The following is a 13,323-nucleotide window of genomic DNA, read 5'->3' as shown; positions in this document are numbered from 1 at the left end:
TTGACCCCATCTTAAAAAGCAAATGCTCTGTAAGGCTGCACATTATTGCTACTTTTTTATTACTCATCATTCTATTCAGGCCTCTCCTATTCATATTCCGGTCTTATTGAAGGCAAAACCAGCCTATTGGCTTTATTTAATTTTTATATGATTTTCTAGTAGACTTAAGGTATGAAGATCCAAATTAAGGAAAGATCCCTTATCCAGAAAACCCCAGAATTGGCCATTCTTTAACACAATAAAAAGGCGAACCACCACTTTAAATGATTTTTTGTAGACCTAAAATATGGAGATCCAAATTACAGAAAGATCTCTTTATTTTAAGACAAGGAGGCCAATATATTTAGGCCACACAATGCCATTGGTAAAACAACCCATTACCTAATATTATATTGTGTAGTCGTTTACGCTTATTTTAACCAGGGAAAGCTCTCAGGGGGTGCGGGGAGTTGTAGTTTCATACATTGCAAATGTTTTTTTTTTTTCATGCGATCACTAACATCTAAAAGAAGACTCTCTGCCTGATGCTAAACTACAACTCCCAGAATCCCCCAAAACCTGAATTTCATGAAATGGCTTGATTATAATGGCAGCATAGCCCTGTACCATTTGGTCAGAACATTATATTCCTAGAAACCTTTCCTTGTCTATATCCAGCGATATGTATTCCCTCCCGACCTCAATCCCATTCAGCAGCATGAATTCCATTCACTTGAACTGTTTCAGGAAATCTGTGACTCATGCAGTTAAATAGCCGCCAGGCAATAGATTTTGTTGGTTTTTTTTTAATCTTTTTGTTTAAAGCAAGATGGGTTTATCCCAGTAAATAGAGTTTAATCCTACACATCCAACTGTCAGTTTCATTAATCCCCAAATCTTTGCAGCTGTGATGATTGAAACCCAGATTATGGCGTTTATGCAAGACACCGCCCCCCCAATAGGAAACCGCCTGAAGATCGCGGATCTGGGTCGGCGGTGCCCACAAGGGCTGGAGGCCCACCGGGTTTTTTCCCCGTGTCCCTGCCAATCACTGACTTGAGGGGGGGGCCACATGGGACATAACTGTTGCTTTTGAATCTGAGCTGAATGCTGAGGATCAATTACAAACTCATTGAACAGTTATGTCCCATGTGGCCCCCCTTATAGTCACTGACTAACTCAGAGTTAGAGAGCTGAAAAGCAGGAAGTAGTGTTCTGGCTATTATGTTACACATCCAGTCACTCCAGCCTTTATACATTACATTTTTGGCTAACTAACTATATTAGAAACATTTTTTTATTTTGCACAGCCTATCTATTTACCCAGTTTTTATTTTTATACTGAACTGTTCCTTTAACCATAACTCTCAGAGGCCTCCATACACGGGCCGATAAAAGCTGCCGACAGACAGAGTTGGCAGCTTATTGGCCCGTGTATGGGGGCCCCCGACGGGCTTCCCCAATCGATATCTGGCCGAAAGTTGGGCAGGTTAAAAATCGCCTGTATTGGATCAATTATAATCCGATCACTGGGCCCTAGGGCCCGCGATCGGATCAGCCCAATATCGCCCACTGCAATGAGCGAATCTCTACGTCTACAGCCACCTTTAGGCTCATGGCACAGGTGGTGCCCAAATCCCGACTGTCATTTGCTTCAATAGAAACTGACTTGGCCATTCCTCCGCTGGCTGAAAACGTTGTGGGCAAATATGGCCTTTTAAATACAAATGACAGATCACTGCGACCAACCCCTTTAGTAGAAGTGATACAGACTATTATAACAGCAGTGCCTGTAAGTCACAATGACGTTCTATCCCTACCAATCTCTTCTTTTTGGAGAATCATTTGCATTCACCCTTTAAAAATAAAATAAATATCACTTTAATATCCCAGACAGGGGCACATAGAACAGTGCCATCCCTCTTGTTATTATTATTATTGTAGGTATGGGATCCATTATCCGGAAACCTGTTATACAGAAAACTCCGAATCACAGAAAGGCCGTCTCCCATAGACTCCATTTTATCCAAATTCAAACGATTCCCTTTTTCTCTGTAACAATAAAACACATACCTCCCAACATTTTCGAAGTAAAAAGAGGGACAAAAAAAATTTTTCCGCATGTAGCGCAGCAATTTTTTGACCACACCCCTTTCTGTGGCCACACCCACTAATTACCATGTTTGTTTTACAAAATTTGGCAGGTTATGAAAGTTTAAAAATATTTCTCCTTATCTAAACTGTGTTTTTGTGTCTCAAAATTGTTACAAAGTATCTTATTTGCACCTGTGGCTGTTCTGGGCTCTCTGCTAAAAGCCAATTAAGTGAGAAATTTTGTTTCTTTTTCTGGCTGTTCAGTGCAGAGAAAAGAGGGACTTTCCAGTACAAATGAGGGACTGCGGGTTGAGCTGTCAAAAGAGGGACTGTCCCTCCGAAAAAGGGACAGTTGGGAGATATGTAAAACAGCACCTTGTACCTGATCCCAACTAAGATTAAATAACTAATTATTAAGGATTAATAATAGTGATGGGCGAATTTATTCACCAGACGCGAACTCGCTGTGATACATAAATTTGCGAAACCGCAGCGAAAATTCGCTGGCGTCAAAAAAAAAATGGATGCCGACGTCCATTTTTTTGGACGTCAGCACATTTTCGCCAGCAAAAAATGGACGCCGGTGTCAAAAACTACACGCAGGCACCGTTTCACAAATTTTTCAGCTTTTCGCGGATTTCGCTGGAAATTTTTTGGCAAAACGTCCATCACTAATTAATAATTATTCCTCATCGGGGGCAAAACCAGCCTATAGGGTTTAACTTATGTTTAAATTATTTTTTAGCAGCAGACAATGTATGGAGATCCAAATTAAGGAAAGATCCCTTATCCAGAAAACCTCAGCTCCCGAGCGTTCTGGATAACAGATCCTATACCTGTATTTTAAATGACATTTGTAAGACTGAAGCCAAAATATGTGTCAAGGTGTGGGTAAATGTAGATGAATTCTCCTTCCCTGCACATTGCTGCAAGAGTCACTCACCCTAGCATCTATCTGCAATAAATAAATGGCAATTAAATTATCTAAAGTGGGATTGTCCACCCTATAACCCTGTAGCAATATTGAAGCCTACTTTATTTCTAAGGTTGCTGCCCTAAAAAATATCTGTATATATGATTCTATAAAGAATACAGTCCCCCCCCTATATAAATAATGCATCTGTCATTTAACATTATTATATTATAAATATTCCTATGAATATATTAATTATTAATATCCCTATTAAATGCGGCAGTTTCATGCAGAGGTGAGTTTCCCTTTACCTTCCATTCTGAACTCCCAGGTGGAGGAGAGAAAGAGAGTTATTCGAGCGACTGCAGTGTTGCCAGGCAACCACAATATATGTCAGTGGAGGGCAACCTTCCCCTTTGAAAGTAATAAGTCACGCTCCCTGGGTACAGGGGAACCTTTATAGCCTGGAAAGAAAATTCCAAGAATTCCTGGATTGACCAAAATAATGAGTTATGTTATGGTTCAAAAAGATATAACTAATGATGAGCGAATCGGTCCTGTTTCTCTCCGCCGAAGAATTTGCGAAACTGAGGAAAAATTTGTTAAGCTATAAACAATTTGCAAAACTGCAAAAAATTTGCGAAAGTCAATAGCCGTCAACACAAGTACTGGTATGTGAGTAGGCAATTGCTTAGAATTGTGTTTTCTTTAATTTGACATTTTTCTATTTTGGGGTTGACTTGCCCTTTAAAGGAGAACTAAACGCTAAAAAGGAATGTGGTTAAAAATGCCACAATTTTATATAGTGAACTTATTGCACGAGGCTAAAGTTTGAGCTTGTCAATAGCAGCAATGATCCAGGACTTCAAACTTGTCACAGGGGGTCACCATCTTGGAAAGTGTCTGTGACACTCACATGCTCAGTGGGCTCTGATGAGAAGCTAAGCTTAGGGCTCGTCACTAATTATCCTGCAGAAAATAAGCTTCCCTGGCTGTAATATAAGCTGATGCTACAGGTTTGCTGATTATTAAATTCTGATGCTAATTGCACTGGTTTCTGTGCTGCCATGTAGTAATTATGTGTATTAATTACTAATCAGCCTTATATTGTGACATTTCTATTCTATGTGTACTGTATATTGTGAGTGGCTCCCTAAGCTCAGTAAGTGACAGCAGCACAGAGCATGTGCAGTGAATCAGCAGAAAAGAAGATGGGGAGCTACTGTGGCATCTTTGGAGACACAGATCTTTACTGCTAAAGGGCTGTGGTTGCCTTGGGCTGGTACAGAAGGACAAAACATAATGTACAACATTTCTATCGTACTTCTTTAGTTTGGCTTTAGTTCTCCTTTAAGCATTAAAGGGCACACTCTTGCACTCCTCAGTGCCTGGAGTCTTGATCCACTCCCTTATTTTAGCAGTGCAGATCTGTGCCTCTGAGCATGCCCCCCCCAATAACAGCTCCCCACCTTCCAATCTGCAGAATTACAGCACATACAGTATGCATTCAATATTTACAGCACATGCCTGATAATTAATTAATTCAGAATAATTACATGTCCTCATAGGAACCAGTAGGCTTTATTTTAGTGTAGTCTATGATGCCCAATGCAACACATGTTCTTCTGCTTAGGAAAGGTTTCTAATTTTATTCCTAAGTAGAAGAACATCAGAGCAGCCTCTTTCTTTCTCCTGACAACTTCCTTGACTACTTGCTGGTCAGACTGGTGGGAAACTGACCAGCAGGTGGCGCTGTTAGAACAAAATTCAATCATATTAACAGTTTGTGTATCTCTTAATATCTTGGAATTAAAAGAAAATAAATAATGAATGTAAATTACAAAAGTGCTTAGAAAAGCACCCTCATTCATTTTACAATCACTTATTTTAAGTGTTTACTTATCCTTAAAGACCCGGCGGCATCCGAGTAGTGGAGGGCTCATCCCAAAGCGAAAGGCGGTTTTTATAGGTGGAAGCGTGAGCTGAGGACTGGCCTGAACAGAGCCCTGACCTCAAACCAACTGAACCCCCAACATCTACTGGGAAGAGTAGAGACTGTTTCAGAAGCAACACGAGAGAACCAATTTAATATTAATCAAAGCACTGCGTATCTTGACAGCGCTATATAAATAAATGATGATGATGATGATGATTAATCTCCTTGGTTTTGGAATCAGACATTGTTTTTATATGCAGAAAATAAGCTGTAAATAAAAAATAAGAAACTCTTACCAAGTACAAAACAGCCATAGGCTCAATAATAATTCCAGCAAGGACGGTGAAATAAAATTAAATAAAATTCATTCGTTGGAGAGACCGATATCACGATCCCTAACCTGTACTCCATCAGCTGCCAAGAGCTAGAGGCTGGAAGGCCCTGAATTACAGTATTTAGGAAATGAAACTGCCGCTAATGTAAGATAATTGGTATTCTGGTATTCTGCATCCTGCCAATGGTCCATTACCTGAAATCCCTTGCTTCATCAACTTTGCAGCAAATTAATTTCAATGAAACTCAGTGTCATACTGCAGAGGTCTGATTATTATCCCCAGCCTTGCCTATTAAATCCAGCAATCACAGACTTGCCTTTAGTATATATATATATATCTATATATATTGAAAAAAGCTGGCTCTTAATGTCAGCTTCTGAGGTGGGCTCAGTAACCATTAAAGGACAAGTAAACCTTGAAAAAGAATGATTGTAACATTGCTCAATGTGCGTTTTAAACGCATTTTTTTAATGTATGTTATTTTTTTTTTTTTCAGTTTCAGAGCTATTGAAGTTTTTATTAAAGGGCATGGAAAGGAAAAAAAATTAAATCCCATTTTTACTTTCTTTAATGAAAAAAAACCTATCTCCAATATACTTTACTTAAAAAATGTGTACTGATTTTATAAGAAACCTGACTGTATGCAGTGAAATTCTCCCTTCATTTACTGCTGTGGATAGGAATTGTCAGACGGTCCCTAACTGCTCTGCAGGGAAACAATTATACTTATGAACAGCAGGGGGAGCCCCCGCCTTACTTCCCAGCCATGCAGAACTCAAGCAGCTTTGTTTATGACGATCCCTAAGCAGCACAGACCACACTGAGCATGTGCACAGTCTTAGTCTTGCAAAGATGTTTAACAAAGTTACAAGATGGTGACCCCCTGTAGCCAACTTTGAAAGCAAAAATTATTTGTTTGATTAGTCTTGTGGTGCAGTAAGTTCATGTTTATGTTTAGTATACAAAATACAGTATTTCTAGCTATTTTAGACTTTACATGCCCTTTAACTACCAATATAATGAATTTTGTAACAACAGAGCCACCTGCTGGTCAGTTCCTGTAACTATACAGTCAAAGAGATCCGCCTTCAGAAGGAAAACAGAGACATGTTCGTATGTTCGTATGTTCGTATCAGAAGCCTTTCCCATCTCCTATCTGGGCAGAACATTAGAACACATCTTTGTTTTATTTTCAAATGAAATGTAAATCGCAAAAGTACTTATAAAAGCACCCTGAGCAATTTTAAAGTCATTTTTATTTACGGTCTACTTATCCTTTAATCAAGGGACATAATATGGCCATATCTTATTTCAAACTGATTAGTAAGTTTGAGTAATCTTAATGGACATTGACCACCTTGGGCTGAGGATGTGGTCCTCAAAGCATGAGACCCCTATGTGATCTGATTGGCCCATGGTTGACCATCAAAAAAGTGGATCTTTCCATTAACAACCAGCTTCAGCCACCATCAAGTATTTTAAATGAACAACATGGTCATTGACAAAGAAATTATTATCATCACCGCTGGCTGCAACGCTCAGTTGTAGCACATTTAATCTATTAGCTGGTTCTCCTTTACACATTCCGAGCCTGTAAAGCACAACGCAAATTGTAGAGGAAACGTGGCCAAGGTCAGCAAAGTCCATGCCTGGATAATGCACTAGAATCTATTGATTCTACCTGCGCTTAATGGGAACGAAGGCATAACCGCTAGAGAAGCGTCTTCTATATTAGTATCAGTATAAAAATAGAAACCAGTGAATGTGTTTTATTAATAAGTCGGAGAGAGACACACAGTGCGGTTTTCTGTATACTGTCTATTTGGCATGACACAAGTGGTCTTTTTCTTTCTCTAGTCAGCCTTTTATCTTCTATAAAACCATGACAGATAAAAAGGAGAAGGGATTCAACATTTAGCTGTAGGTTCATGCACAGGTATGGGATCCATTTTCTGGAAACCTGTTATCCAGAAAGCTCTGAATTGAGGAAAGGCCGTCTCCCATAGACTTTATTTTATCCAAATAATTCAAATTTTTAAACATGATTTCCCTTTTCTCTGTAATAATAAAACAGTAGCTTGTACTTGATCCCAACTAAGATATAATTAATCCTTATTGGAAAAAAAACCAGCCTATTGGGTTTATTTAATGTTTACATGATTTTCTAGTAGACTTAAGGTATGAAGATCCAAATCACAGAAAGATCCATCATCCAGAAACCCCAAATCCTGAGCATTCTGGGTAACAGGTCCCATACTGTTATGTTTTGGTAGCCGAGGATGAGTAGAGTGTAACAGTGCTTTATTAGCAGTATCATGCAGCCATTACACTTCAACAGTAACTTCAACTCTAACACCTTAAGCAGTATAGAAAGTACTGTGTATACACATTATAACTCTTGTGCACAGTGACACCTACAGGCCATTTGTATAAACACCACACATACCTGCACAAGGTTTTACACTTTACAGTGCTGTCTAGGGGAAAAATACCAGAAAAGCATTCAACTGGTCTGTTGACTGGAAACATTCACGCCTGTATTTTACCATTTCACCCTATATCGGTTGTCAATGGTGCATTCTATACTTGGAGTTGGGAAACTTGGAGTAGCACAGAGAATTTGTTGCAAAAAGAAACTGCTTGATAATGTCTACGTGTTAGATAACAATGACATTGATTGACATAGAACCAATGGAGAGAATTCTTATTGGATGGATTTGCCTAATTTGGAAAGTTGGGGAATCCCTAAATAGTCAGTTTAAGGGAATGTTTGTGTCTCCTTAAGAATTCCTTAGCCAATCACTAACATGGAATAGGCTTGCCAACATAAATAAATGAGTGGGATATAGCTTGGTGGCTTAGTTGGGTTTTATGTTGCTTAATATGGACCTTCCAATTTGATTTTCCAAAAGATTCAGGACAACTATCACGTATGGTATCCCAAACCCAGAACAAACCCCAAGGTCCCGGCCTCAGCTCACATTTCTGCCAGTTGCTTTTGTCTTCGAGAGGAGCCCTCCGCTACTCAGATTCAGGTCTTAAAATGAGAGGACCAGGGAGAACTTTTTGGGCAGGCAAGGGAACTGTAACATACAGTGTCGGACTGGCCCGGCGGGACACCGGGAAAAAACCCGGTGGGCCCCGACCCTCGTGGGCCCCCGCCGGGCCAGGCCCCCTCGACCGATATCTTGTTTTTTGAGGAAAAAAAAAAAATCTTCGTCGATGCGCAGTGTGCGCATGCGTGCAGACGCAGCGCCGTGCGCGCATGCACACAGAGGGTGCCACCGTGTGCGCATACACACTGAAGCGCGCCGCACGGCGCGTTGCAGCAGGGGGACGGTGGCCTGTAGGGGGGCCCTGGACTGGAGTCCCGGTGGGCCTCGGGCCCCCCAGTCCGACCCTGGTAACATACAGTATACAGGAGGAACAGGGAACAAAGAGTGAAGTCGTGGAACAGGCTGTGAGAGTAACCACCAGTACAGAATCAGGAGCCAGTAGTGTAGTCAGGATAAAAAGTCCCGGGTCAAAATCAATCAGTAACACGGTACAAAATCAGGATACAGAAGAGTGGTCAAACAGGACAAGGTACAACAAGGTCAAAACAGGCAAAGGTCAGGAACAGATAATCAGACAAGAATCACATTCAGGAAATAGACCTACATTGGGCAATGAGTCCGTGCAGAGCAGGGGGTTAAGCAGACTAATGGCTTACACAGATCACCTGTGCGAAAACAGGTGAAACAAGCCATGCCTACTTGCAATACAAGGAAAGCAATAGTTGTCTGCTCACATAGAGCAGCGGTAATGCAGACAGCATGGAAACACAGGTCCCTGGTTCAACTCCAAGCAGGTTGTTACAGCAATAGCAAGATGGCTCCATTGTAGACTGCCTTGCTCACACTCCACTCATACTCTCCCAAGGCCTAGTGATAGCACGATCTGTTGAAAGGAATACAACCTGTTACCTTCTGTGCCCTATGATGTGTATAAGACAGACTGTTCATGTACGTGCCCAAACACAGGGCCTCTGTTACTAGGAACTGCTTGTCACATTCTTTGCAGTTTGTTTGTACATGCAAGTTGTTCTAATACTGAGTACTCTAATAGGAAACATTAATATCAATTCCACCTACGGCCGCACCTTGCATTGTGTTTGTGCACCAGAGAGATGTGTTATTAAGTTATTATACAAAGAAATTCTCATCGACGATTATTTCTGCGCCATGTGTCAACAACTGGCTTTGCTTTCCCAGAAAAAAAGCACAACTTGAGTATACAATGTCCATCTTCCTTCTAAGACCGTAACCTGCCTGTATGCCTGGTAGCAAGGGTATGACACCTGGAGTATATACGATCAGTAACGTGTCAATATGAGCTCTTAGGTGTGAAACCAAAGGTCCATGTCCAAGAAAACTGGACTGGGGACCCTATCACTCCAAGAAAAAAACCCTATGCCTCAAATCAGTAGGAGTTTCTTAACTCTATCAACAAATACCCCAGCTCCTACATGTCAGGTTTTATTACAGGTGTTCTTTATGCCCAAGGGGTTTGCCCACCTTGACCAGGCCCTGAATGGCAATCTGTCTGTTCTGATATTTGCCCAATAGGCTGCTCCATTTATAGTTAAATGGGCCAGGGGAACCCGGGAGCCAGTGAATGGGAGCCAAAGCTGTGAGCTGATGAATGGGAGCCGAAACTGCTGGGAGCCAAATCTGTGAGCTGACGAATCAGAGCCGAAGCTGAGGGCCACAAAGCACAACAGAAGAAGCTGCTGGAAGAAGATCAAAGGTAAATTTCCACTGAACAACAAATGTTCTTTTTTTTTCTTTAAATCCATGGCTACCAATGTTTTTTTTAAATTTTATGGGGGGAGGGGCGGTCTGGCAACCAATGTTTTTTTAACTTGGGGGGGTTGGTTGCTAATGTTTTGGTTTTTTTTAACTTGGGGGGCTGGCCACCAATGGTTTTTTAACTTTGGAGGGGGCACTAGCCACCAATTTTTCTTAACTTCTATTTGGGGGCCCTGACAACCAATTTTTTTTTTGTTTTAAGGGGAAGGGCACTGATCACCAATATATTTTCTTGTAGCGGAGCTGGCTGCCAATGTTGCACATTTCTATATGGCTGCCAGGACTGCTTTTTATTCCCAGTCCGGCCCTGACCGTGACCATAATAATCACCCTGTTCCCCAGTAACCCTTCCAGTTTTGCTTTCTCCTCTTCTGGTTTGCCATGAACTATCCAATGGGAAAACAATTAAGGCAACTGATATGCCAACACACACATGATGAACTTAATCTCTCTTTGGTTTTCCCACCAATGGAAAATAATATGGGTTCCAAAATGAGAAACACCATATAACATTATATATGAGACAATACAGAGCATGTAGTCTCCAAACACCGCTCCCCCAAGTCAAAGAAGGTGAATTAAATTACATACACTGCCTACAGCTTTGGAGAGTCCTACAGAGACCCACATGCAAAAAAGTACTAAGACTTTTAGATTCAGAAATAGGGGACCCACTACTAGATGGGAACAGATGTACACAGCTAATGATGGGGGGTACAAGTAAATATCTGCAGAATGCTCCATATTTGCTTACATGACGGTCATCTATTTTCCAGTAGTTGTCCAAGAAACATGTCCTCACAATCCACAGTAATAATGTTCTACCAGGAAGAAATATACTTCCCAGAATGCATTTAGAAAGAAAAGCAAGAGGAAGAGGGTAAAAGTCGCTGCTAGAGTACAGACATGCCCTTTATAATTTAATATTATCCTAGATATTATCTTCAAATCAATCATCAGCCAACTGAGCCGATAATAGTAGGTTCACACGGCACAATACAACTAGCTCAATATATTAAGGTACAGTACATTGACTTGCTGATTATATATCTCGAAAAGTCATGAATTATTTAAACATTCCCTGTATAAAATAAAGTTGATACTCACAACAAATTTTTGTTTTATGACTTGTGTCTGTCCCCTTAAGGCATTGAGAGATAACTGGTAGGGCCAAGAAACAGATGCAGGCAGCAGTGCACTCCTTATACCACATTTAGCAATCAACACCCAAATGTCTGTCAAGGAAACCACATTATCTCATGCCACCAACTCTCACCCCGCCCTGCCGTGCCTCTACATGTCCCTCCCTTGCAGTACTTGGTAAACTAGGGCTTCTGTCTTACTTAACCCTACAACTAAAGCCTTGTGTTTTGCTAGTAAGTATAATTTTACAGATCTCAAACCATTGGATATATATTGGATCTTTGGTTGGACATATCTCAAGCTCCTCAGATACACCTCCCTATAGCTCCTGCAGAGTAGGACCTTTCTTAAGTCATGATAGAAGGGTCATATACTCTCTCCCCAACCTCCAAGTGGCCCCATTCTACCATCAACAGCAAAATACAGCTGATAAAACTGATCACAAGCCATGGGGTGGTCAACCTAATACGAATTTAGGTTAATCCAACTCTGGTGTGACTGACTAGTCAGAATGGAGAATTAGGCCTACAAATGACCAACACACTTTGGTGGTATATTCCACAGTGCTTTAAAGAGATTATACACTATTCCCACTAGTCCCTGCCTCAGTGGAGCTTACAGTGGAAGGTCCCTATCAGATTCATACACATAGGGGGTTATTTACTAAACTCCGAAAGCAAAAATCCTGATAAATTATTGATTTATTTTTTATAAAATCTGACTTTTTAAAAATCACGAATTTTTCGGATTTTATTAAACCCTGAGGATGAAAAAGTCTGAATCAGAAAATCAGACCTGTCGAGTTTGCATATATTGTAGGTCAATGGGAGAAGTCCCAATGATTTTTTGATGTGCACTGGGTTTCGTGCAATACCTGGAATTTTCAGACAAAAAGCATAAGAAATTGGAGTTTTCGGGTGAAAAATCCGAAAAAATTTTGAAAATCTGAGGAAAAATCCAAAAAATTAGATTTTCGTGATTTTTTGGATTTTTTTCGGATTTTTACCCGTAAACTCCAATTCCTTATGCTTTTTGCCTAATTTCTTATGCTTTTTGCAAATTTTCGAGAGAATGTCATAATAAATAATGTAATAATAAATGAGCGTGAGTTTGTAGCAGAAAATATTGAGACAAATTCAGACTTTGATAAATAATCCCCTTAGGGTCAGTTTTACCAAGAGCTAATGAACCAGATATGGGGAGAACATACAACTTCTTGCAGACAGAACCTTGGCTGGAAGAGGACCAAGAACCCAGCACTGCTAACTATTGCTCCACTGGGATGCACTTCAGCTTTTGTTGAACTACACAGTCCTGGATTTGTGGCGGGGCCACAAAGGCCTGGGCTTAGGATGGCAGAATAATAGGGGCGGCATGCTGCCCAGCTGTTTAACAGGGAGCGCCACTCCCCAGCACATGCGCGCCTGCACCGGATCGGAGTATACGGGCAGGCGCTAGGACCTTGGGGCTAGGGCAGGGCCTTTGGGAGCCCGCCCACTAAATCCGGCCCTGGAACTACAAGAATTCCCACTGAACAGCTGTTACACAGCATTATTTCCCCTTTATACTCTACTTCTACCCAAGGCAAAGAACTGATGCTGGGGAACCAGAGCAGCTGCTCTTTCTGCCCTACCCTAAAAACAGCCTGTTCTACCTTCCCTTCATCTCTTTGCAAGACTTATCTGCTGTCCCCCCTGAATCTCGTCCTCCTTTACTGGCTTCCGAGGGAGTAACAATTTTCTGTGTTCTACGTTATGAGATGGACCCTGAGAGCCAATCCTGTGATTATGTTTGGGGATAAAGAGAGCGGAATGTATTACTTTTAATCTAAATGTATATGAAGTTTAAGCCTTTAATGGATGTCTCTCTTTATCTATCAAGCCTGCCGTGTTTATTTATTTCTGCAAATTTATTAGGATGGTTTGAAACGCACTGTCTGACACGACTACTCTCCGGCCGCTTCTTTTCGGAAAACAAATCATCTTCCCATTTAACATCAGAAGGTACAACACCCCAAAAACACAAAGATGTGCAGAAATAAGAATGAAACAAATTGTATTTAGCAAATACTGC

At 40.9% G+C, this 13,323-nt stretch overlaps 1 protein-coding gene across 2 annotated transcripts in view; it reads right to left on the bottom strand.

Annotated features, from left to right (window-relative positions):
* phyhipl.S (phytanoyl-CoA 2-hydroxylase interacting protein-like S homeolog) overlaps nt 1-13,323 on the bottom strand; it is a 71,107-nt gene that overhangs the window by 25,609 nt on the left and 32,175 nt on the right. The window contains exon 1 of one of the 2 annotated variants that reach the window (XM_041570517.1): nt 11,215-11,311. The gene's annotated coding sequence lies outside the window, so the exon portion shown is untranslated. 2 annotated transcript variants of the gene reach the window in all.

The sequence above is a fragment of the Xenopus laevis genome, chromosome 7S, assembly GCF_017654675.1.
Source record: "Xenopus laevis strain J_2021 chromosome 7S, Xenopus_laevis_v10.1, whole genome shotgun sequence".
In the NCBI taxonomy this organism is placed as follows: Eukaryota; Metazoa; Chordata; class Amphibia; order Anura; family Pipidae; genus Xenopus; species Xenopus laevis.
The sequence above is the reverse complement of the archived record's forward strand: the minus strand, read 5'-3'. Positions and strand labels throughout refer to the sequence as shown.